We start from the raw sequence: 25,383 nt of genomic DNA, 5'->3' as shown, positions 1-25,383 counted from the left end.
CGTGGGGAGCCAAACACGGCAACGTTACTTATTGTGAAAATGAAGGAGACAAGCAGAAGAAAACACATTTTGGATTATTGAAGAGCTGAATTTTGCTCCCACCAGGCAGCATGCTATGGCACCGGATTTTGTTATTGTGACACAGATGGGTCTCTGAAACATTTTTTAATAGAACATTTATAGAACAGGAGACCAGAGACAGTCTCTGCCACGGAACGGGGAGTTAGGCAAACGGTCGGCCTTGCACAATCGTTGGGGCCTAGCTATGGCCTCCCAGGAACATTATCAAGAGAAGTGAGGGAACACAGACGTGGCACTTGCAAAACCAGATCAAGATAGCTGTCCCCTTACATGCACTGAGTACTGTGGTGAGCACACCTGTGGAAGGAAGGCTGGGGGCATGGGCCTGTCAGGGAGGATGACTGATGAAGAGGGCTGGCCACGCCCTGGGGACTCAGGCCATGGGTGCAAAGGGACAAACACACTGCTTTAGAAGGAGATGCAAAGCCTTCAAATCCAAGATGATATAGTAAACAACCACCACCATCAAGCTGGCCACAGCTGCAAGTTTCAACAGATCCACAAAACCAAAGGACATCGGTATGTTCAACTTACTTCCTCTTTCTACTTTCCTCTTAATGCTCACAGGACTCGGGCCCTGGTCGACAAGGGTACAAACAGACCCTCTTCTATCTCTTCTGGTGGATCTTCAGCCCTGACGGGATTCCCAAGACAAACCTCCAGTGCTCAAAATGAGAGCCAGCTGGGGCACCCGGGTGGCTCAGTCGGTTAAGCATCCAGCTTTGGCTCGGGTCATGATCTCATAGTTCGTGAGTTCGAGCGCCACATTGAACAGAGCGCTCTCTGTTGTCAGCACAGAGCTCGCTTCCGATCCTCTGTCTCCCTCTCTGTCTGTCCCTACCCCGCTCATGTGCTCGCTCTCTCTCAAAACTAAATACACATTAAAAAAAAAAAAAAAAAAATGAGAGCGAGCCATTTAGAAGAGTAACTCCATCTTCACTGTTATTTGGAAATACTGCGTCAAGGGTTAAGTGAACAACACACAAATACACACTCGCACCCACAGGCACCCAGAAAAGACAAGACTGAGCTAGGTCAACTAGTTATTCTACAAGTGCTTATCAGCAGAAGGCCAAAAACAACAGCAAAGAAAATGATTTTACTCCTGGAGCTGGCGAAGTGAAGTCTCCCTACTGTTTGAGTTTCCAATGTGTGGACCGACAGAAGTGGTCATGTTTCCATACTATTACTGAACCTTACATGAGTCTTCCCCCACGGTTCTTTTCTTCAGTATCGGTGTTTGTACTGCCGAGCGATTCACTTAGAAGATCATGAAATTTCACAGGAACAGGCAGAAGTTCACTCAGAAACACATTCACAGCGTGTCTGTAGCACAAACAGCAAGAGAACGTCGGCATCTGCCGAAAAAGGGAAACAAAAACCAGGCCACTTACTTTCCATGAATCCTTTTGGACTCTATGTCTCCATGGCTTCCGAAAAGTCAGGCCCAAAAGGCCAAAATCGTTTCTGCAAAGGGGCTGAGGATGGTTTGTTGTGCTGAGGGAAGATACAGGAAGCCTGTCCTGAGGAACCCACCCACGTCACACCAGCAAGCGGGGACCTCGCTCCCGGGGCCCTTTGGCTGTGCTGAGGAGGACCGCCCTTTGCAGCCATGCTCAGTGGACTCGAGGTTACAGCAGGATGAAGAACCCCTTAAAAATGTTAACTCTTCAGTGGTCAAAGAATCTGGGCTCAGATCAGCTGGTATGGCCAAGGTCATGACTGCACAAGCCTGTTCCCCTAGCTGAGCACATGGCCACCTCCGCTCCTGTCCACTTCCACATCTGGAGCCTGGGGCTGCCCTACAAAGGACCACAGACTGTGTATTGAGAGTGGAGATAGAGGAGGAGGAGAAGGGGGAAAAGAAGAGGAGGGAGAGAATGAAGATGAAGGGAAAAGAGGAGGGTGAAGGGAGAGAAAACCAGACATTATGTGCCTCCCGATGCAAGAATACACTGCCATCTAATGTCTTGCCAAAAGGATTAGAAACAAGCCTAACGAAACCTCTGATTTCAGCTGCCAAATCCCAGGAAATACACAGCACAGAGGAACACGTTGAATTGTACCATGAATAGGCAGCCAGCAAGATCCAGACTATGAGAAACTCTGCAGGTTAAATGTTCCTCTGCTTTAGACAGAGGAGGGAAACCTGTAGATCCAATGGCACTGAAAGACAACAAATGCGTTGAAATGGCAAGACGGAACTCGAGAGACCAGGAATGCACCGCCAGGCGATGGGACTGTAAAGAAATGTCAGGAGGTGGTAACTCCACGAGTCAGGAGAGTGTTCACTTTTAGGAAAAGGGAAGGAGTGGGGAGAGGCCGTAGAGGGGCTTCTGGGGTGACTGGCAAAGCAGTGACATGAGCAGTGATTAAGGGATGGTCCCCTCACAGCTCCTAAGCTACACACCGGCTTTATGTGGGTTTCGGTGTCTTTTAAAGGGGGAGGAAGGAGAGAGAGAAGATTGCCTAGCATTTTCTCCCCTTGCAATGTGCATTCCCGGCAGCGATGAACTAGGGCATCCGGGGCCCCAAATCTGGAGCCGGCTTACAACATTTCAGTGTTTCTAGGACACTGTGAACATGGACACATTGTACTGCGTTCCCATATGCAAAAAGTGGTGATTCCGAGTGTGGTGAGTTGAGAGGACATGGCACCGAGATCTCCACAACACGTTTTATGGACAGACGGCATTGCCTGGTAGCTGTGGGAGGAAGGGAAGTTCTGAGAAGTAACACTTTCGCTCAGTCCTCTTTTTCTTCCTCATGCCAGGTTCTCAGGTTTGCTAACTGAATAAACCACACAATGCCATAGCTAGGACCTCGGAATTCGCCCAGCTCAGTGTTCCTTATAATGCCTACCCCTCCCCCACGCCCCCGCCACCGACCAACAAGTGTCAGCATCTCTGGGGCTCATTCAGGATGCGGACCTGGCCCCACGCGAGATCTGCGTGAAGTAGGGCTAGACTCGGCCTTACGCAGCCCCCCAAGTGATTCCCACACTCCCTGAGGTTTGACACCCATGGGTGTGATCCAGCGTCTCTCATCAGGTGAGGAAAGAGCATCTCAGAGAGGAAGAGGGCTCCCCAAACCGTTGTTCAGGAAATTAGCACAAAACCAGGACCGGAACTGTGTTTCCCTAATCCTGCTGCCCGCTCCCCCCAGGCCTTCACTCATTCCCCGCCTCCTTCAGCCATATAAGGCCCGGGAGGTACAATTTCAGGTGGAACAGACTCAGTCCCGCCTTTATGGCGCCTACTGACAGACGAGACTAACAACAATTTTTTAAATTCCCATGATGTAGAATTACAGATTGGGATGTGTTCTGAGAGAGAAGAGCAGAGACCTGTCACGTTATTCAGGTGCACAGGGTTCACTTCCATGAGCAGGTCACATCCAAGCAGAGACATGAGGCCGGATGGGGCAGCTCTGAGGTCAGAGGGAATTCGGCTCGGTGGAGAGACTCAGAGAGTAGCTGGAGGACACTGAGGGCCCAAGGCCAGGGGAACATGGAGGTGGCGTCCCTGGGCGCTCCCGAAATCACCCTGTCCCCAACTGTATCTCAGATCGGCCTGTCCATACGAATCATCTTAGGAACTTAAAAAAATATTTCTGCCCCTACCCAACCCCGTGATTTAACAGGACCGGGGTAGGTCCCAGGAATTTATACTTTAAAGCTCCTCCGTTTATCCTAGTGTGCAATGAGGTTTGGGAACTTCTGGCCTAGGAGATTTGAGGAAAATGGAAATGATTGAGGCTAAGTGACGAGCTGACTTTGATTTCCTGCTCAGACCCTCACCGTGCTCATTTATCAGTGGGGACAGAAATACCTGCTTCACGGGGTTGGAGCAGGGTTACACCAGATAAACTCTGCAAAGAACCAGCTGGGGCCTTGGTACCTTGGTATATGCTCAATACATAGTGACTGTAATTCAGTCCAGGCCTCTGGTTTCCAGAAGGGCTATTTTTAGAAGGAAGGATTATTTTTATCACTCTGCAAAGTATCCAGTGGTTTTCGGGACAGTCTGGTTTGCACCCTTCCCAGAACAATTCGTATCCCTTCCACCCTCCATTCTTGCACCACCCCCCACCCAAGCTGAGAGCAAGAGATTTAGGGTCACGGCCGGTTTAACTCTCCACCCCACCCCCGCCCCCAGCCATGCTCTATTCCCAGCTAGCCATATGGGTGAATAATCTTTTCCCTAAAAATAGACAACGGCACAGGCTCCATCCAGATTGGATTTCACCTCTTGTTTTTAAGGCTGTCAATCTGGCAACCAGTACTGAGGCTAAATTATCTTCTTGAAAATCTTAAATGATGAGAAGAAAGCCTCAGGGGTATGAATTCTTGGCATTGGAACGGTTATATGGCAAAATCTCCAGATCTGAAAAATTGAGCAAGAGATTTGAACCACAACTATTTATTCTTGCAAAATCAGCACAGACTCCTGGACTGTTTCAGCGGGAAGGCAACACCAAGACCATGTGGTACAATGAGATTGGAGGGGGACACGGGGGGACCCCGAATTTGCTTCTAGGTATTGTCAGAATTACTTTCAGGTCTAACGTCTGGTGCCTTCATCCTTACAGGAGAGGACAAAACAGAGTACAAATTACAAGGCAGGCAGGGAGGATGTGAGTGATGGGGAGAGGGAGTGAGAAGCCAAAAGGGAAAATGGGAATGTCTGGGGTTGAGGTTTGCCCATCACCTTTCTCTCTGGATCACTGCCCCAGGTTCTCCTGTACTATTTAGGCTTCTCTGTGGATGACCCAGACTCTTCTGTGTGCTGGGAGCCTCCTTCCAGCGTCACCCTCCATAGATCCCTTCCTTTATTCTCTCAAACACAGCTGACACAAGACAATGTGTTTACTGTCTTTACTGAGTGGTCAAGTGACAGAAGATTATGATGCAGAAAAGAAAGCTATGAAAACTGGACTGGTAGATTCCACCCAGTGACCCTAGAGATTATGGGTCATGAACATGTGTAAGGATTCGGGCCCCTCCATCAACATTTATGTTCATGTTCTTATAGCTGTTTTTCACAGCTTTTTAATTTTTTTTTGAGAGACAGAGGGAGCAAGAGCTGGGGCGAGAGAGAGAGAGAGAGAGAGAGAGAGAGAGAGAGAAAATGAGAATCCAAGCAAACTCCATTCCCGATGCAGGGCTCGATCTCGTGAAGGTGGGATCGTGACCTGAGCCAAAATCAAGAGTCAAGACACTCAACTGACTGAGCCACCCCGGCGCCCCTATATTTCCTGGTTTTTGCATTCATTTCTTCATTACCAATCAACAGTCATTTCTGGCTGTCTCCCTAGCCCGCAACCACCCACCTCCTCTACCACGCCCCTTGTCCCCCCTCATTCAGGAGCTCGTCTCCACTCAGCCCACCCTTCTTTCATGCTCCTTCTTGTGACTAGCTTCTTCCAAACCCAGTGACTCAAGAAACAGGATAGCCCTTCCTCTCTGCATTACAGGGCGTGATTTTAAGACGGGCAGGTGGACAAATGGGCCTGAAGCAGAGGTGTGATGGAAAGGGCCTCATTAACAACTGGGGTTGTATCTATCGTGGGCCCAGAGGGTGGGGGTACAGAGGTGGCTTCAGCATTCAGCCAGCACAAGGAAAAATGAAAACGTGTGAGTATGACAACAATACAACCCAAGGGATGTTTTAGGAAGATTTCAATGCGATTAGATATGAACAATTTTGGAAAGTTATACAGGTATCCTCTTGTGCAAGAAACACTTTTTATTTAAATAAAGCTTTAAGTAATTTATCAATAAATTCATACCTCATCAGTTTGTTTTATGAATAGTAGGTAAGTGTCAGCTTATTTAATTATGAGTTATTCATGGTTTGAGATTCTTCAAACTTCCCCCAAATATATCGTTCCTTAAGGACACCCTATGTGCCAAACATTTGCCAAACGCTTCTCACGTGTTCTCATTTTCAGTTAAGAAAATTAATACAGGCACAAGATGGGCAAGTAACTTGCCAAAGGCCACACAGCTAGAAAGTGGGCAGGCTGGGATTCTGAATTCTTATTGACGGACATCAGTAACTGGGACTAGGTTGTGGTTACCTGGAAAGGCAATTCTGGGGTGAGCCTGGAGTTGGTGCTGTGGGGAAGACACGGCCAATGAAAGGTTAGTAGGGTCTCTGATGCCTTCCGAAGAAAGTTGGCATGCATACCCCACAGAATTAATCCCTACAGCCCCAGTTCAAACACAAAGAGCGTGTGCAGTATGGCTCTGGGGTGAACTGGAAGTTTTCTTTAAATGTATCCGAAAGAAAAAGAACCGGCTCAAAGCAGATGGGGCTCCGACCAGTCAAGAGCCCAAGGAGAATACAAAGTCCTGCTTGGTACTAGTGGATGATAATCTTGTAGCCTCCAGCCAGGCCTGTCTAAACGTCCATCCGCAGCCCAGACTTTTGAGTGGGACCTCACTTGGTTTTGTTTTTGTTTTTTTATGTTTTTTTTTTTTTTTTTTTTTTTTGAGAGAGACAGAGCATGAGTGGAGGAGGAGCAGAGAGAGAGGGAGACACAGAATCCGAAGCAGGCTCCAGGGTCTGAGCTGTCAGCACAGAGCCCGACACGGGGCTCGAACCCATGAACCACGAGATCGTGAACTGAGCTGAAGTTGAATGCTTAACCAACTGAGCCACCCAGGTGCCCCATCACTAGGTTTTCAGAGGTGCTCATGGGAGGGCAGATGTGGCTGGTGGAATAATTGCAACCCAGACCCTGGTGGCCCCTCCAGCTCAGGGTCTGCCCTGTCAGTTTTGCCCACATCAGTCCAATGCAAAACTCAGCCCCTTTGCCAGTTTCTACCATATATGAAATTAAAACTCATTTGCACCAAGAACAGTCTGAGGTCAGCCACTGTAGTGAATATATAAACATGGTGGGAAACTGTAACCCAAATGTCCGTCAATAGATGAATGGATATACACACGTAATGGAATATTACTCAGCCATAAAAAAGCATGAGATCTTGCCATTTGCAACAACATGGATGGAGCTAGAGGGTATAATGCTGGACAAAATGAGCCAGTTAAGGAAAGACAGATACCATATAATTTCACTCACATACAGAATTTAAGAAACGAAACAAATGAACAAAATAAAAAGAGACAAACTCCAAAAACAGAGTCTTAACTATACAGAACTGATGGCTACCAGAGGGGAGGCAGGTGGGGGGGGATGGGCAAAATAGGTGAAGGGGATTAAGAGTATACTTATCGGGGTGCCTGGCTGACTCAGGTAGCATGTGCAACTCTTGATCATGGGGTTGTGAGTTCGAAACCCACCTTGGGTATAGAGATTACTTAGAAATAAAATCTTAAAAAAAAGAGTGCACTTATCGTGATGAGCACTGGGTAATGTAGAGAACTGTTGAGTCACTCTATTGTACACTTGAAACTTACAGAACACTCTGTGTTAACTGTACTGGAATTCAGAAAAAGGGTGGTGGAGCTGGACCCAAATGCACACACGTCTTCCCTCACTGTCCTCCCCTCTCCCTCTCAGGACCAACAGAAACCTCTTTTGTCCTTCACCTCAGTGCTTGACTATGTCCTTGGGGACTTAACTCTCCTTCCCAAGAGACAGATCTAGCGATTCCTTCCCAAACAATCTGGTATTCTCTCCAAGACGACGCTGGGGAATAGAAGCTCTTTACCTTACAACGTAAATATGGCTGGGAAATTTGACAAGGGAAAGCTTTTGCGCAGCCCAGAGATTTGACTGGTTTCATCTAAAAACTGGGGGAGAAAAAGTTTATCCACAAAAAGGCTGAGAAATTCACATTTGGGCCGCTGTTAATTTCAAAGTGCTGACCAGGAGCTTGTAGCTGTGCCATGTTTCAGTGGACCACACTCTTCATCACATTGCATTTTGCTCAAGTTGCACTGCAGTCTGGGGTAAGGGCCTAATTTCTTTTATATATATATATATACACACACACACACACATATATATGTATATATGTACATATGTATATATATGTATATATATACATATATATGTATATATATGTGTGTAAATATATAAAATATTTTTAAAAAATAAAATATTAAAATATGTTTAAAAAATAAATATTAAAATATACATACATATACACATACATATACATATATATATGTGTATATATATATATTTTAATATTTATTTTGAGACCGAGACAGTGTGGTTTGTGGAAGAGCAGAGAGAGACACAGAATCCAAGGCAGGCTCCAGGCTCTGAGCTGTCAGCACAGAGCCCAACACGGCTCTTGAACCCATGAGCCGTGAGATCATGACCTGAGCTGAAGTAGGACGCTTAACCAAATGAGCCACCCAGCCACCCCTAAAGGCCTAATTTCTTAACATGAAATTCAGAGATGCCAGAATATTCTCTCACTTGAACACAGGGGTCATTTTCTCCCTGCTTCCTGTTTTGCCTTCATCTTTGACGGTCTAGATTCTGCTGAGGAATTAGCCCTTGTATCAAAAGTCCGTCCACACTGCTGTCTATTGTTCTCTTTCAAACCTAAAGTTTGAAAGTGCTACTTGCCAGTGGCAGGACTGAGGCCATACAGGAAGTGGCCTGAGTTCCCAGCGCTGGTGGGGGCACCGACAGTCAACCAGTCACTCAGGACCTCCTCACCACCCCCCTCTTGCCCACTCTGAGCTTTCCATGCTCACCCCTTCATTTTCCCCTTTCAAACAAATTAAAAGCAAGCAAAAATGGTAAACTCCTTTTTCAGATTTAAATTACTTTACTGAAAATAGCAGAATCTTCCTTCTCCATCTTCTACCAATGCTGGTCTCTGAAGATGTGGCCACTGCTTCCCTTGGTGAGTGACTTTACTTCCAATCCAAGATATTTATAAAATAAAGACCATGTCTTTATTTCAGGATCTGCTATACACAATACAAGTTTAATTCTGTTACCCCACGTGCTTTGCCCTTTCTGGACCTCAGTGCTCTGAGCTGTAAAATGGGCACAATAATAATCACCTTTGGCTCATGGCAAATTAGAAATGACACTACATATGTAAAGCATAGCTTCCCAAAATAGTTGGCCTTTAATAATTCTGTTATGCCTTGCCTTTTCTTCCTTGGATTTAGAGGACTGATTATAGCCTCTTTTTGTCAGCTAAAGCCCGACACCCTGGCCTGGGTAACCTCTCTGCTACCTGTGGGAAGACTTTGGGAGGCTTTAGGAAGGTCTACTGGAGCTTGGAAGCTTTTGCCTTCCTAAAGCCCAAGATCAAAAGTCAGGAGAAGGCAGGGAAGCCCTGTAAGTCCGAGCTTATGTGCAGTAAGAGAACCTCAGACCCATCTGAGACATGTGGCCAATCACTCATTCATTCAACGGCATTTGTGATCCCCTCTATGGTCAAAGGCATAGGGCTAGTTGCTACCAGACAGAGCTGTTTTTTAAAGGCACATTCAGGGCTCTACCAGCTCTCACTGATATAGCCCATCATCCCACCCCTCTTGGGCACGAGGCACACTCAGGTTCAAATCCCAGCCTCACCACTTGGCAGATGTGTTGTTTTAGACAAACTACCTCAACTTTCTGAGCTTCATATCTTCACCTTCAACTCCCCTCCCACCTTCTGCAACTCCAAGTGGACCTTAAAAATCACACTGCACCTTTTTCTACCGACTATTTTGCTGTGAATCTCCCAGTTTTGTTTTGTTTTTTTAGATATTTCCTGGAAAATCCTTCCTGCTTTTCAAATTCATCCGAAGCACAGAGAACGATGCATGGCATCCAGTGAGTGAGAGATAGATGCCGTAAGAAGCAGGGGAGAGTGGAAGCATCACGAACAGAGCGCCCAGTGGCCTCAGCAGGACCCAGGGGCGATTGCACTCGGGACAGTGCTGGATCCTCTCTTGGCGTGGAGCAGCTTTCAGTGAGCAGTCAGTCCACTGCTAGGTGGGCAGATGACATCGGGAATCCCAGCACCGCTGGCCTGGCCCTTGCCGCTTAACAGGCAAACGTGGCTGTCAAACCCAGCTGTTTCTTAATACTGTAGCATCCACTTAGTGACCTGGGACGGGGAGGCCATCCAGATCCAGCTCTCAAGCCACTGGCTTTCAGCATAAAGGAAACTTGTTCCTCAGCCCAAATCATTAAGGAACTGATAACAATCTGTTGCCAAGGTAGCTATTCTTCCAAGATGGTCAAACAGAGAAATTACTCAGATAGTCAATGGTGATGTAATTTTGAACCCGGTGGCCATCTGGCATCAGGTCAAGAAGCAGAGCCAAAAGCCCATGAGCATTTTTTTCTTTGCTTGCGATTTTCCTAAGAGCCCGGGCATGGGAAACTTGTCCACACCCCCTTGGCCCTCACAGCCAGAGGGAGCAGTATTTGTCACTATGCCTGGGAAAGAGAAGAGGTCCTCTGTGGAACAACTCGAGAAGTCCCCCGTGCCAAAGTCCCCCTCTTCCAGCCCTTGTCAATGCTGCCTGCAGAGGGGAGCCCAGAGAACAGCCTGTCAGCTCTTTTCAGGGCTGAGAAAGTCAGGCTTTCTGTCGCCTTGGCTGGACTGAGGGACTTGGACCGCTGGTCGTCAGCCCAGGATTTACACAGAGAGGAGCAAAGAGGGATGGGAAGCATCAGACCTTTCACTGATTGGGAACCAGGGACTCAGAGCTGGAAGAAACCTTCCAACAGCCACCCCGTTCCCTCAGTTGATGAGAAATGGAGGCCCGTCAGAGTCACACAGCTCAGCGCCCAGGGTTCCTGCCTGCCCAGAGCCAGAAGGTCTGAGCAGATCGGGCACCAGCCTGGCTTCTCCAGGGGCTGGACCATCCCTGCATCAGCTTCGCCCTGTTGCTGGCTCCTCGCAGCAACTGTGTTGCTCCCGACCGTCAGCCCCAGTAAAAGAGCAGATTCGTTTCCAAACTCCCCATCCACCCCCATCCAGCTGCCCACGCGGCCCGCTGCGACTCCGCCGCCAGCCAGCCCTTTCTGGCTCAAGCACCCACAGGGATTCAGGTTCCTGGAAGAGCGACTCCAAACGCTTCAGGACGTCATAGTGGAAAGAGAAAGAGAACAGCCAGAGCAGGGCTCAAAATCTGACTCTGCCACTTTCTCACACTTGATGCTGGTCAGGTTACTTACTTTTTCTGAGCTTTGATGATCTCGGTAGTAAAACGGAGACAATAATATGTTCCAAGGAAGATTGTAAGAATTAAACGAGAATCTACGGAGCACACACAGTCTCACTCACGTCTGGCACACGTTATGCCCAGGAACTGGCAGCTGCTTCTCTTTGGGATCTTCCACCTTATGGGGCAGGGTGGGGGGCATCCCTTGATGGGTCCCTACATGAGCCTTCTCTTTGGTCATTTACTGTCTTTCTTTGTGGTCCTGGCTGTCACTGATCCTTAATGCTTGCTGAACACCTGCTGCGTGTAGACCCTTGTTGGATGCGGAGGATGCAGCCACCACTCAGTCCCGCTTCCTGCCCCTTATGTGCTCATGGCCCAATGAGAAGACAGAGAAAGAAGTCAAACACAGAGCAGCAACTTTGCAGGCAGAATGGGTACAAATGTGGCCTGGAGAAGTCAGGAGGAGGGGTCATACACTTCATGATGTGAGTAGTATCTAATCTCCTTTCCTGTTCTGGCAAGACTATGGTTCTCCTCCCCGTGAAGAAGACCCGGGGGCTGGAGTTAAGAGCAAGAGTTGCTCTGATGGGCTCCATTGCCTGGACTCAAGTCCTGAAAGACACTGTCTGAGGGGAAGCCAGAATCAAGAACTAAGACGACTGTCAGTCCTGAGCCATGTTCCCAAGGAGGTGCCGAGAGCCTGAGGCAAGGATTCAGTGCGTTTGATTTATTGCGGAGGTCTTCTCCAGACGAGGGAGTGAGGGAGGAAGGGCAAGGCGGGGATATGGTCTCAGCTGGTGTCTAACTTCAACCTTCCCAGGGGGAGCTCTGGAGAAAGAATTGTCACCTGGAGTTGACTCCATAATAAGACGAGAAGGCCAGACTTTTATACTCTGTGGCCATCAGTCATGAGTTGGGTTTTGAAGAGGGGTTGGGTGCCCCTGAACGGGGTGGCTCCTGCTGGGCTAAAGATAATTTGGGAGGAAGTGGGCAGCTCCGAGCCTTCAGCACCCCACAACCACAGCTTCTGAAAGATAGATGCACTGGCCCACTGTGCTGTCCAGTTAGAGGTTTCAGCCCAAGGAGGCTGGACAAAGGCAGAACATGGGAGGGACAGCCACATGGAAACTGAATATAGAAGGTTCTGGAATTGCAGAAAAAGAGGACTTGAAATGTTGGACAGTATGTGAGAGAGAGTGTGAGAGAGAATACTAACTCTAGCAGCTTTTACTGAGCTTTCGTTGAATACCAGCTCTTGTGCCGTATCTTGTAAATAGGACCTCATTTAATCTTCCCCCAGACCCTACAAAGTACCCATCTTGTATGTGAGGAAACAAAGGCTCAGAGAGGTTAAGTCTGTTGCCCAAGTTCACCAGAACCAGGGCCGGGAATTGAACCCAGATCCTCGTTACTCTCAACTGGCGTTCCTACACATCTTGCTGGGGCTTTGATCTTTCTTTAGCTGGTCCCAGGCTGTTTCCAGACGTGGTGTTTGCAGCCAGCACCCTTGAGGGATGAGATCACAGCTTCCTCCCGGATACAAATGAGCCTGCTAGAAGGTGGTGGGTTCCCCAGGTCCACTGCCCCTTTCCTGGTGGGGGGGGGGGCATCTATCTAGACTCACATGCACAGCCCCTGCGGGCCTGGGGGCTCAGGGAACTGATCGGTTGCTCTGGATCCTGCTGTCGCCGGGAGTCACAAAGTCTCCGGTCCCTGACTCAGGAGGCTTCTCTCAGCACCCACGCAACTGTGGCAGGCTGCTTCATTACCTTACAGCTAGGGAAAATCTCAGCCCCTTCACAGCCCTTGGCATCTGGCATTAGTCACTCCCACTTCCAGCCACCACAGCCTCCTTAGTGAGCCCACAAACGCACAGAAAATTTTTTACCTCAGACTCGTACACCCAAAATATCCCCTGGTCTCTCCATCTGTCTCGCTTCTTTCCACTGTCAAAGCCAAATGGCACCTCATTGCTATTTACTCGTATCAGGTGTCCTAATGGGATTCCAGGCCTCCCGCCTCAGTTTGGAGGTTCCCCCCAGCGGAGTCCACAAAACCCTTTGCCATTTGCCCCTCGGGCTGTTATGGCCTCAGCGCGGAGATCTCTCAGTGCAGCAAAACCTAACTTCTTTCTCTTCCCAAAGCTCTTTCGTGCTGTTCCTTCTTCTGCAATTATCCTTCATCGTCTTTGTCTGACTCAGTCTTTAAGATTTAGTTCCAGAGATACTTCCTCCAGAAAGCCTCCCCTATAGTCTAGCTCGCTCAGCTGGGTCTTTGTCCCCCACGGTGTCCCCCCCCCCCCGCCCCCCCCCGGCATGTCACACAGAACAGCATCAGCTGGTACCACAAGTGCTGGCTGACTTGGCTGTGCTTCCAATATTGGGAGCTCCTTGGAGACAAGAACTGTATCTTGCTCATTCTGATATCAGTGCTTAGCAGGAGCGGTGCCCAGAAATATTTCTTTAAAAAAAAAAAAAATGAATGAATGCCCACCTTCTGCATAAATAACCTCCCTGAACACTTCTGACCCAAATGATCTCATTCCTCCAACCTCTTAACTCCTCCAAGCTCCCCCGGGACTGCTGTTAGGACAGTGTATGTATGGGGATGAATCGGCATTTGTCACGTGCACCCCTTAGAGGGTCAAGACCGTATCTTCTCTTTGTTCAGACAGATCTTAGGTCATTGTGGAGTTTTTCTGGCTTTCAGTTTTATAGATATATCATTTTTAAATCCCTAAAAACCTAACCCAATGATAGCAAAAAGAGTCATGGAATATCTTCAATTTTATTCGGGTTAATGGGTGGATTTCTATCCAGCTCTGAGCACACGCTAATTCGCGTGTCTATTTCTAATGTAATAACTGAATCAATCTCCTAGGAGAAGAGAAGGGCATTCTTTCTCACTTCCCTCTGCCCGTTCACTATCTCTGAGCGGGTTTCAGGAAGTGAATTTAGTTAAGATTCGACAAATATTTATCAAGCATCCAATAACATTCCCACCCCCGGGCACCTGGCCGGTGTCCCAGGCAGTGTATTGGCAGCGAGCGCAGCTCTCTTGACTTATAGGTCAGAGACTGAGCAGATCCCCACTGCAGCATGGATGGGCAAGCTGCCAAGTTTGGTTGATTGGAAAGTCCAAAAAGATCATGAATAAACATATAGGCGTATGGATGGCTTTTTGACAGCTACACTTCAAATGCGGTTCGTGCTGCTCCTTCTCGACTCATCGGAGCACCCAGGAGCAGTCTGAATACTCAGCGGCTCAAGTCAGGGGAGGGCTCCCTCCAGGCAGCAACTGGGGGGCAGGCGGGCTGTACATAGTCATCCGGCAGAGCTGCTCCCGTGGAACGAGGCAGACGGGGCCTGGTGAGGAGACAGCCAGGCTTTCCCTCATCAAGCCACTGGAAATCCCTTTCAAATTTCAGTTTGGTTCCTTGCGAAAGAAAGCCAAACTTGTGCGCTCTTTTGTCCCTTCCAGAGGCAGGATGAAAAATAACGTGTTGAAGAGCTCAGCTCTTCTTCACCACCAGCCTGGTGGGGCCCTGTGCATTCTGTGGGCTGAGACCCACGATCTGCACATGCCCGGTAAAATTTGGAGAAGGTGGTGGCTCAGGTAAGAGCAGGAGTGTGGTTCGACTGGGTGGTCATAGCGTTCAAGTTGCAGTTTACCGGTGACCTAATTTTTCCCATTTGTAAATCGGAAGCAGTGAAACTTCGGGCGCCTGGGTGGCTCAGTTGGTAGAGCGTCCAACTTCAACTCAGGTCATGATCTCACGGTCCGTGAGTTCGAGCCCCACGTCAGGCTCTGTGCTGACCACTCAGAGCCTGGAGCCTGCTTCGGATTCTGTGTCTCCCTCTCTCTCTGCCCCTCCCCCGCTCATGAGCATGCTCTCTCTCTGTCAAAAATAAATAAACATTAAAAAAAAAAAAAAGCAGTGAAACTTCCTCTCTGAATCACGCTTTGGCCACATGATGGATTCTACCCCTCTTGAAACTGCTACTCTTTTTGACATACCCCTCAAACCTGTGTGTACCTTTCCCAATATACTCCCCAGTCCCAAGAAGAGGTGTACTGGCCTGTAATCTGTGTTCCTGGGAGACTATTTTGCCAAACAGGGTGAGTACCTGGTCCCATTCATCTCTGTATGATGGAGAGATGTTCTTTCTCGCTTCTCACTCCTAACCAGCTGGAGATAACTTCTCTTTGCCTACTCATATTTTCCCTTTCCCCTACATCCTGAAAAGAGTTTAGTCTTTACTGGCCAAGTTATCGAATGCTTGTGATAACACTGGAAACATGGGTAGAAAGAAACAGGTCCCGAGCTGTAGCAGGAAACTGGGCACCGGGTAGACTTTAGACAGAATTTGACAACTGAGATGTTCTGGGGCATCTACCTACTAGCTGCTAGAAAAGAAAGAAAAGAGATTTTGAAAGGGTTGGAGGAGGTATAGATGTGTTCCTCGTTAATATTCCTTAATTCTTTTTGTAAGCAAAAAATTATAATCTGGTTTTAATTAATTTTAAACTGTGTGTTTTAAAACGTCTTGGTACACGAAATGAACCATCTAAAGCCCCCAAACGTATTGGGGTTTCACCCACATCTTCAGCACCGAGGACAGTATCTGACACACACCCATATTTCAAATGGTGGTTGGAATGACTGCCTGAGCACAGTGGCAGGGGAGGGGGAGAAAATGCTCTACTGCATCTCTCATCGGAGCCACCCCATCCCCATCCTCCCTCGCAGACGGTGATGCCCAAATGAAGAGAGCTGTGTAGAAAGGTACAGAAATTTGGGGGGCTATGCTCAATTTGACGATAGATCACTCTAAGGGTGTATTTTCAGCCCTCAATAATTCCCTGGAGCTGTCCTATTACATGATAGTGGCCTCTCTGGCCACACGGTTCATCTAAATGAAAACAATCAGGTACTCTCTTTTTGGAGCTTGGGATGGAGACTAAAGCATTGGTCTCAGCCTGGGCTGGTTAGCTCAGACAAATCAGTGAAATCCATCTGTAGAGAGAGAAGGAAAGAATGGAGAAATGAAAGAGGGGCCAACAAAGAGGTCTGTGTACCCAGGGCACTCTGAAGTTGCTTTCCAATAAAAGTCGATTGTGGCCGAAGCTAGTTTGATACCGTAAGAAAGTAGAAAGACAATCTACAGAATAGGAAAAGTATTTGCAAATTATATGTCTGATAATATTTGCAAAGCATATGTCTGATAAGAGACTTGTATCTAGAATATATATAGAAAACTTACAACTCAACAATTTTTTTAAAAACCTGTGACTCGGGGCACCTGGATAGTTCAGTCAGTTAAGTGACCAACTATTGGTTTTGGCTCGAGTCATGATCTCAAGGTTCAAGCCCTGCTGACAGAATGGAGCCCTGCTTGGAATTCTCTCTCTGATTCTCTCTGCCCTTCACCCACTTGTTCGTCTGTTCTTTCTCTCTCTCTCTCTCTAGTAAATAAATAAATAAACCAACAAACAAACCCCATGACTTAATTTAAAAAATGAGCAAAGGATCTGAATAGATATTTCTCCAAAGATATGCAAACGGCCAACAAGCATATGAAAACATGCTCCACATCATTAGCCATCAAGGAAATGAAAATCGAAACTACCATGAGATACTACTTCACACCCACTAGAGTGACTAAAATAAAAAAGACAATTGTTGGCAAGGATGTGGAGAAATGGGACCTCATACACCATCGTTAGGAATATAAAATGCTGCAACCACTTTGGAAAACAGCGTGACAGTTCTTGGAAAGGTTAAACATAGTTCCCATTTGAACCAACTGAAAACTACATCTCCAAAAAAACTTGTCCACAAATGTTGACAGCAGCATTATTCATAATAGCCAAAAGGAGAAACAACCTAGAAGTCCATCAACTGACAGATAAATAAAATGCTGTGTCTCTATACAGAAAAATTTGTCCATTAAAAAGGAATGAAGTGCAGATACATGGTACCACATGAATGAACCTTGGACATAGATGGCTGAGCTAAAGAAGCCAGGCCCAAAGCACCATAAATTGTGCGGCTCCATTTAAAGGAAATGTCCAGAATAGGCCAATTCAGAGGCAGAGAGCAGATCTGTGGTTGCCTAGAGCTGAGGGTGGGAGAAGGGGGAATGAGGAATGACTTTTTTTTTTTTTTAATAAATCATTCGTTGAGCACTTAAATGTGCTGGGTACCATATTGGATACTCTGCCCACACAAGCTCCAGTCTTAACCTTCCTACAGGGTCACTATCCCCATCTCCCAGTGAAGGTGTGAGGCCCATAGGAGTAAATCCCAGGCTGGTGAATGTGAATCTGGGAGCTGACCCCAAGCCTGGCTCCATCTGCCACACTCTGTCCACCTGCAAGTTATTGCAAATGACCTTTCCTTTGACAAGGACTTTTGGTCGTCTACCTCCTTTGCTCCAGCCCATACTGACATTTCTGCCGAAAAGTTCACTTCTTCACGTTATTATTTCAATTGGGCAGTTAAAACTAAAGAATCCAAGAATCCAAGAATCCAAGGCATAGAAAACTCAGAAAAAAGCAAAATTCTTCTCAAAAGGATACGGAAGATGTGAATAAAGTGAAAGACAGCTAACTGAATAAAAAGATTGAATATGGTAAGGCTAGCAATTCCCCCCAATTAATCCATATCATACACTTAATGTGATTAGAATAAATATTCTTATGGAAGATCAAAAACATGTCTCAACAATCCTAAAATTTATCCAAAAAAAGCATCATTGGAATAGCTAGAATTTTTTTAAAAAACAGAATGATGAGAGGCTCTTGTTCTACATAATATTAAACAGTATTATAACACCATGCTAAAGATGTGAGAAAGTAGGGGTACAGAATTTGATACAAACTCCACAGAAAGAAATAGATACCAAAGAATACTCAAATTACACAAGAATTAAATATTTGACAAATGTGGCATTTAAATTACTGAAGAATGAGACGTTTGTTTAATAATTTAGGCTAGGATTACCGGCTCGTTTGAGGGTGAAAACTGAACTTGGGTTCTCACTAAATAAAACTTTAAAACTTCTGTACATTAACAACACTATAAACGAAATTTAAAGACAACCTTCAGATTGGGAGAATTTTGCAACAAATAGGATACATGATTGATAGTTTTGATCTATCAATGAGGAAATGCTAATATCTTTCAATAGACAAAGGACACATATAATTGAAAAAGTATTAAATATAAATAGCCAATACACCTGTAAAAGAAAGTTCAATATCTATAATAATTGAGGAAGTTCACATAAGAACAATAAAAAGATAATGACTCAACTGTGAAATGATAGTTTCCTATTCATGGTTTTTCATTAGAATAGCAAATTTTGACAAGTTTTGGGAAAACAACATTTTCACTGCTATTGGGGATATAAATCCATGAAAATATTTTGGAGCCACTTTGAAAGTGTACATCAAAAGCCTTAAAAATATCTATTCATTTTGATCCAATAATTGTAATGTACTAGGATTTTTTCCTTTAAAAATTGGGGAAAAAAAGGGACCTCATTGGGCAAATTGGGAAAAAAAAACTATAGGGACCCAATACGGGATGAGTAAAACACATTAGGGTATAATCATTCTATAAACTATTTTTCAGCCTTTAAAAATGATGTAGAACAGAACTGGCAAAATGTGCCAAGGTATAGGCCTTCTGCAGGAGGCTGCCCGGAGGGCTATATCAAGAGGGATTCTGAAGTTTTATCTGGGTCGGAGCGCTGTCATAATTGATGGGTTACTTTCCACCCCTGTGGTAGGACCCATAAAGATATGGAAAGGTGCTCTATCTTTATCAAAATTATAAGAACATACACATTAACAAAGACACAAAGACCCTTCGATGCAGTAAGAAGGGCACTTCACTCCTGTGGTATCCTTCTCCCAAATCTATGCATGAGAAAGTCATGAGACAAACCCACACTGAGGGACATCCTACAAAATACCTGATCAGTACTCATCAAAAGTGCCAAGGTCATGAAAAACAAGGAAAGACTGGGAACTTTTCACAGATTTGAGAAGATTATAGAAACATGAAGACCGAATGCACATGGTGTTCTGATGTGATCCTGGAGCGGAAAAAAGAATGTTAATGAGCAAAATGGTGAGCTCCAAATAAGATCTGTGGTTAATAGTATGGCACCAACGTGAATTTCTTAGTTTCAACAAACGTACCGTGGCTATGTAAGATGTTAACACCATGGGAAGCTAGATGCAGTGCACGTGTGAATGCTCTGTAATATTTTGCCACTTTTCTATAAATCTAAAATTACTATAAAATTAAAAAAAAAATTTTGATGGTGGGAATGCATAAAACTGAATCGATAGTTAAGTGAATAGTCAAGCTGTTATAAAGCTATTTGCAGGGTTTTTTCTCTGATAATCAATAAAGCAGTCAGATTGAACAACAATGACAAAATAGACATGTCAATAGAAAAATGCCAATAGATGTTAGTATAAGAGAGTGATAGACTTTTTTGTTTCCTGTATTTCTAAATTTCCTTCCGTGAATATATATATATGTATATACACGTGTGTATGTATATTATATACATAATATGTAATTTTGTCCTAATTATTTAAAAAAGTAAAGTAAAACAAAAAGTAAACATTATTTTAAAAATCGTATGGGAGGGGTGCCTGGCTGGCTCAGTCGGTAAAACACGTGACTCTTGATCTCAGGGTCGTGACTTCAAGCCCCACACTGGGCATACAGCTTACTTAAAAATCACATGATAAAAAAGTGACTTAGGCTCCAGTTTGGGATGGGAGAAAGCCTTGAGACCAGAAGATAGAACCCACTGTAATCCTGTCGAGAGCTGAAATGAAACGAAACCAGTGCTGGAGAGAAAGTCCAGAGCTTTCCAGGAAAAGTGCAACGTTGGAATGCAAAGTGGGTTCAGGCTCTGACACCACAGGGGGACACAAAGGCCTTCAGAACTTTTGGCAGTAAGCACACTCCCCATGTGAGCAAGAAAAGCATCTCAGCTGGGTCAGCCACCTCCCGGTGTCCTCTCTGCAGACAGCCAGGAGACGGGACAAGTCCTCCAGGCTCAGGTGGCCTGTTGCCAATCATTGAATCAGGAACAGCAGAACGTGGTCGGGCTGCTCAGAGTGAGCAAGGCAAATGGGAAGTGGGCGGTGGGTGGGGCAAGATGGCGGGCTGCCTCCCCGGGGACAGGTCCCATGGTGAAGGTCAGCACACAGTGGCACAGCAGCAGGTGTAAGATGCAGTGGAAGGCTCAGTGGGGAGTTGAAAGCAACTGGACTGTGAAAGGCAAACTCGATTGGCAAAGTACAGACAGGTAAGTTTCCCTCCTTCGCCTTCCAATGGTCTTGATGAGGTCACAGGACAGAGGGGAAGCTTTACACAACCAGGGGATCTGCTACCTTCCATCAGCCAGAGGACACAGGGATTCAGTTTCCTGGCAGTCACCCAGAAACTCACAGCAAGGGGATTCAGCAAAACGTAGCCGTTTCACTTTGGTGAAAGTGAGACTGAGTCATTGCTTCGCTCATTTGACACATTCATTCTTGAAACCAGTGTTTATTGAGCACCTTTTATGTACCAGATTACAAGCATCCCAAAGCACCCTTCGTAGGCAAGCTAAGAAGGAGAAAGCACACTAGAGGGAGGGGTCTGGAAGAAACGGAGCTCTGAGGAGAACAGTTGAAAGTGTGCAGAGCTCTTGGCTGGGACAGCTCCCCAGGCTAACGAGCAGCTTATTTAGTATGAGATGGCCTCAGGTCACCTGGGTGGCTCAGTCTGTTAAGCATCTGACTTTGGCTCAGGTCACAATCTCATGGCTCGTGGGTTCAAGCCCTGCATCAGCCTCTGTGTGGACAGCTCAGAGCCTGGAACCTGCTTTGGATTCTGTGTCTCCCTCTCTCTCTGCCCCTGTCCCGCTTGCATTCTCTCTCTCTCTCTCTCTCTCTCTCTCTCTCAAAAATAAACAAAAAATATTTAATATGAGATGGCCTCAGTTTTTCCAGATTCATTAACTTCACCCCTTAAAAGAAAAAAAAAAACTATAGCAAAACAAGAGGTTGTTTCAGAGGCAAAAGGAAAATTCAGATGATATCACTATAGCTTCGGGAGCTGTCTCCAACTGCTATCGAACACGGCCTGAGGGCAAAGGTCAAATGACAGAATTGTTTGTAACTGTACTATTCAGGACTTCAAAGAGGATTTCAAAGGACTTTAGGTGTTAGAGCACCTGGAAGTCACAAGACCGGGAGTAAAGCTTTCTTCCTTCCCAAAGCCCCAGTTTTCTCTCCCATGGAATGGGGTGGCCATAGCGCCTCCCTCATGGGATTGAGGATGACAGAGATGACGTATAGGACTCATTCGGCACTAGCCTGCCACATATTAAAGCACAACAAGTGTTAGATATTAATGTAATATTAAAGCACCAGGACATGTTGATGTGTTAAATTCCATCACATAAACTACAACTAATTTCACCAAATGAAAATCTGGCCGTATTCCAGGTATGCAATTCTCACCTCATTAAAAATATGTAAGTTATTAAACACTTTCTTGAGTTTTTAGAAACTCATATTCACTTAGCATTGGTGTATTTATCCACCAGCTGGCAAACAGGATCAGCTCCCAAAGGCATATAAAAACCTGTTGGAGAAGAAACTGAACTCAAGTCCATTCTATCCACTGACTCATAATTTCCTTGTGACATGGGACACAGCCATCGTTATTGGACGTACTCTTTCCGGACTCCCTTCATCAGTGTCCTTTGGAAACACAGCCTGAGAGCCACTGGATTGGACAGAATTTTAAAAGTATTTGCTTGGATTTTAAAGAGAACCAGTTAGGATTCGTAATAAGGCCATGAAAATACCACCCCCCACCCCCCCACCCCCGCTTTCTGCGAACCATTCAGAGGATACAGTAAATCGAAGAATTCCCAGAACTCAAGTAAAACAGTGCAAATGTTCAGGCTGATGATCTTGGCAGCGTGCCCCAGATTCTGCTGTTTAGAGGCCCCATAATATATCTTATCAAGTGATGGGACACTTTAGAGAGTGAAAGGAGCCCTATTTTTTTTTAATGTTTATTTTTCAGAGACAGAGACAGAGAAGGCACAAGTGGGGGAGGGGCAGAGAGCAAGGGAGACACAGAATCTGAAGCAGGCTCCAGGCTCTGAGCTGTCAGCACAGAGCCCGATGCGGGGCTCGAACCATGAGATCATGGCCTAAGCCAAAGTTGGACGCTTAACCAACTAAGCCACCCAGGCGCCCCAAAAGGAGTCCTATTAACAATCATTCCAGAACAACAGATATGCACACAACTTGTCCTGGGCAAATCAGGACACGTGGTCACCTCCTCCCTGGGCAGTTGAGCTCCTCGGATTTTTGGCAGCAGGGATGCACCTGCTCGTCCAGCTTTCTCCATGAAGCTGGTGGCAGGCAGAAGGGGGTGGGGGTGGGGGAAGGTCCACACACATGAGGGCAGCTCAGAGGCTGGAAATGCTAGAACAGATCAATAATCACCCAGCCCTTACTTCAACAGAAGAAACAGACTCTTCAGAACGAGCATTGTATTTTCCCAAAGAAACCAGAGTTTGGGGTAAATGTCAGAGGAGGCCTCCAAAGCCTTCCTCCCATAATTACCAAAATGACTGAATCCAGTTCAGGAACCAGTCCTTAAATGGTGTTCCCTGCTAGGTGTGGTAGCCAGGGGCTAGGGACCCGAAAGAAAACAAGGTGCCACGTAGAGGAGAGATGAAGCTTTCTGCCCTATGTGCAGATCAGAGTGACTGTTCCCAGACCAGGGGCAGCAGACAGGCAACTGTACTGGGAGCACTGAGGGGGTGGGGGGCAGGGAGGACTCCCTCTGGGGAGACCACACCTGGGCTAAGCCTGCAAGGCAGACAATGAGGGAGTGCGCAAGGCAGAGAGAAGGAGATTTACAGGCTCAAGGATACAGTGAGGCATGATTTGGAGAACACAGTTAGTACATTTGAGAGAGAGGCTGAGTAGAGCCAAGATGACGGGCATAAGCCAGCCCTGCCCTCAGCAACCGTGGATCATGAACACATCTGCAGGTCCCTGGCCCCCGTGCCATCTCACCCACCCCCTCCCATCTCTTACCACAAATGGCCTCATGACTTCTGAGTGTAGGGACCGTTCAGCCCAATCTCTCCACACCAGCTTGCAGGCGGCCGCCTTCGGGCTGTCCGTCAGGTGCCCAGCTTTCTGTACAGTCTTCCTGGGGAAGATGGACCCAAAGCAGAGGCCTCGCGTGCCTAGAAGCAGGCTCAGGGCACTTGGGCAGGTATTCCGGAACCCCGCGTGACAAGGGCACGGCTTCAAAAGGAGTGTGCAGGCTCTGGGCAAGTAGTTGTCTCAGCCCCTGAGGATGCCTGGTGAGGGCAGGGTGCCCCGAAGTGCAGAGCCCAGAGCAAGGGCCACGACTGCCCAAGACCAATCTCGGTTCTTAGCAGAACTTCACCTCCAACCCCAAAACCTGACTCCCCTTCTCCTTCGCAGGGACGCTGGCCCTACAGGCCTTCTCAGTATCAGGAGCACATTCACAAACGATCTTGCTGGGCTCCAGGTTGCAGCCTCCTTGCTGGCCCCTCAAAAAGACTTCCAGTTCTGGCAGCTTCCCTCAAGCGTGTGATAATCCTCGCAGCCTCACCTGGAGTTCCCATCAGGGCTCTTGACCATCACCTGGAGAAAACACCCATCGATGCCCACCCCCACCCCGAAGATTCTGATCAAATTGGCAGGAGCTCAAGAGCCGTAAGCAGGAACTGTTTGTCTCACGATTTCCTTAGAAGCAAGAGGCTCTCTTGAGGCACCTACATTTTGCTTTTAGCTCCATCCTGGAGAGTACCTTCCAAAAGAGGATTTCTGCGGGTGCTTCGGGGATTTGTTCTGCTACCACCAAGCCCGCACCTTCAGGGTGCCCTGGTGAATCCTGCATTCTCTGAGTTACCCAGATTCACAGGTGTCCCCCGTAGAGTCTCCTTCTCCTGGGGCCTTTTGTCCTGAATCGGTTTCAGGTGATGGAGATGTGTGGTTTGGGTGCCGACAAGGAAAGTTTCCGAAGAAGAGCTTTATACAGTCAAAGGGCGGGGCACTGGCCACTCAGTTCTGAGAGCCAGAGACTGGGGGGTGTGGCCACCCTCCTTTGCCAGACTCACAGTTTCACTGGCTCCCTTCTGCCCTGATAGACACATGCTGCACAGGAATGTGTTTGGAGACTGAAGTTGCCTGGTCACCATGGTGACGAAGACGTGCTACTTGCATAGTACAGGGCGTCCTATATATACTTAGCAACAGCAATTAGGAAGGCTGCAGTTGCGTTCAGTTGGGGCACATTCCTGGCTGGTGTGGGCATCCTGAAGAAGGTGCAGTCCCCAGAGAAGGGCCTGGGGATTTTGGTGAGGTCTGAAGGCCTCCGCGTGGCATTATTCAGTCTTGGGGGAGGCAGCATGGTAGAGCAAGCCTGTGTGGATTTAGAACTAGAAGTTCCAACTGGCAGGGGGCGTCACCTGGAAGCTGGGGTGTCCCCATGCGTCAGGCACTCTGCCAGGGTGTGCACATCCCCGCCGGATTCTTGTAACAACCCCAAAAGGGAGCGATGGCGGTCCCTGTTTCACAGATGGGAACTGGGGGCTCAGAGAGGGTATGCGGTAGAGCTGAGAGTACGGTCTTACTTTAAAGTTCTAAATGGAGGGGGCGCCTGGGTGGCTCAGTCGGTTAAGCGTCTGACTTCGGCTCAGGTCACCATCTCGCGGTATGTGAGCTCGAGCCCCGCGTTGGGCTCTGTGCTGACTGCTCAGAGCCTGGAGCCTGTTTCAGATTCTGTGTCTCCCTCTCTCTCTGACCCTCCCCCGTTCGTGCTCTGTCTCTCTCTGTCTCAAAAATAAATAAACGTTAAAAAAAAAATTTTTTTTAAGTTCTAAGTGGAACTTTCCAGCTCTCCATTTCTTGAATCTCAAAGTGCGTATAACAAAAGGTCCCACCCATCTTGGAAAGTTCGAAGAAAACTTATGAGTAGATGCAAAACACAGGGTGGACGGGGCTGGCCCTGGAGAGGATATGGGAGAGACAGAAGGGAGTTCCTGAGGGCACACGGCCTGGGCCTCCAAGGGGCATGGGTACTTCCCTGGCCAGAAGTGAGCAAACC

At 47.1% G+C, this 25,383-nt stretch overlaps 1 protein-coding gene across 2 annotated transcripts in view; it reads right to left on the bottom strand.

Annotated features, from left to right (window-relative positions):
- The window catches only part of EEPD1 (endonuclease/exonuclease/phosphatase family domain containing 1), a 202,412-nt gene extending 177,503 nt beyond the window's left edge, over positions 1 to 24,909 (bottom strand). For both annotated transcript variants that reach the window (XM_019418136.2, XM_019418138.2), the window contains exon 1: positions 23,337 to 24,909. The gene's annotated coding sequence lies outside the window, so the exon portion shown is untranslated. The remainder of the gene's footprint in view (positions 1 to 23,336) is intronic.
- Between the last annotated feature and the right edge of the window lie 474 nt (positions 24,910 to 25,383).

Source organism: Panthera pardus, unplaced genomic scaffold (genome assembly GCF_024362965.1).
Source record: "Panthera pardus isolate Hobbes unplaced genomic scaffold, ASM2436296v1 HiC_scaffold_8, whole genome shotgun sequence".
Taxonomy (NCBI): Eukaryota; Metazoa; Chordata; class Mammalia; order Carnivora; family Felidae; genus Panthera; species Panthera pardus.
This window is presented reverse-complemented; position numbering and strand designations above follow the sequence as displayed.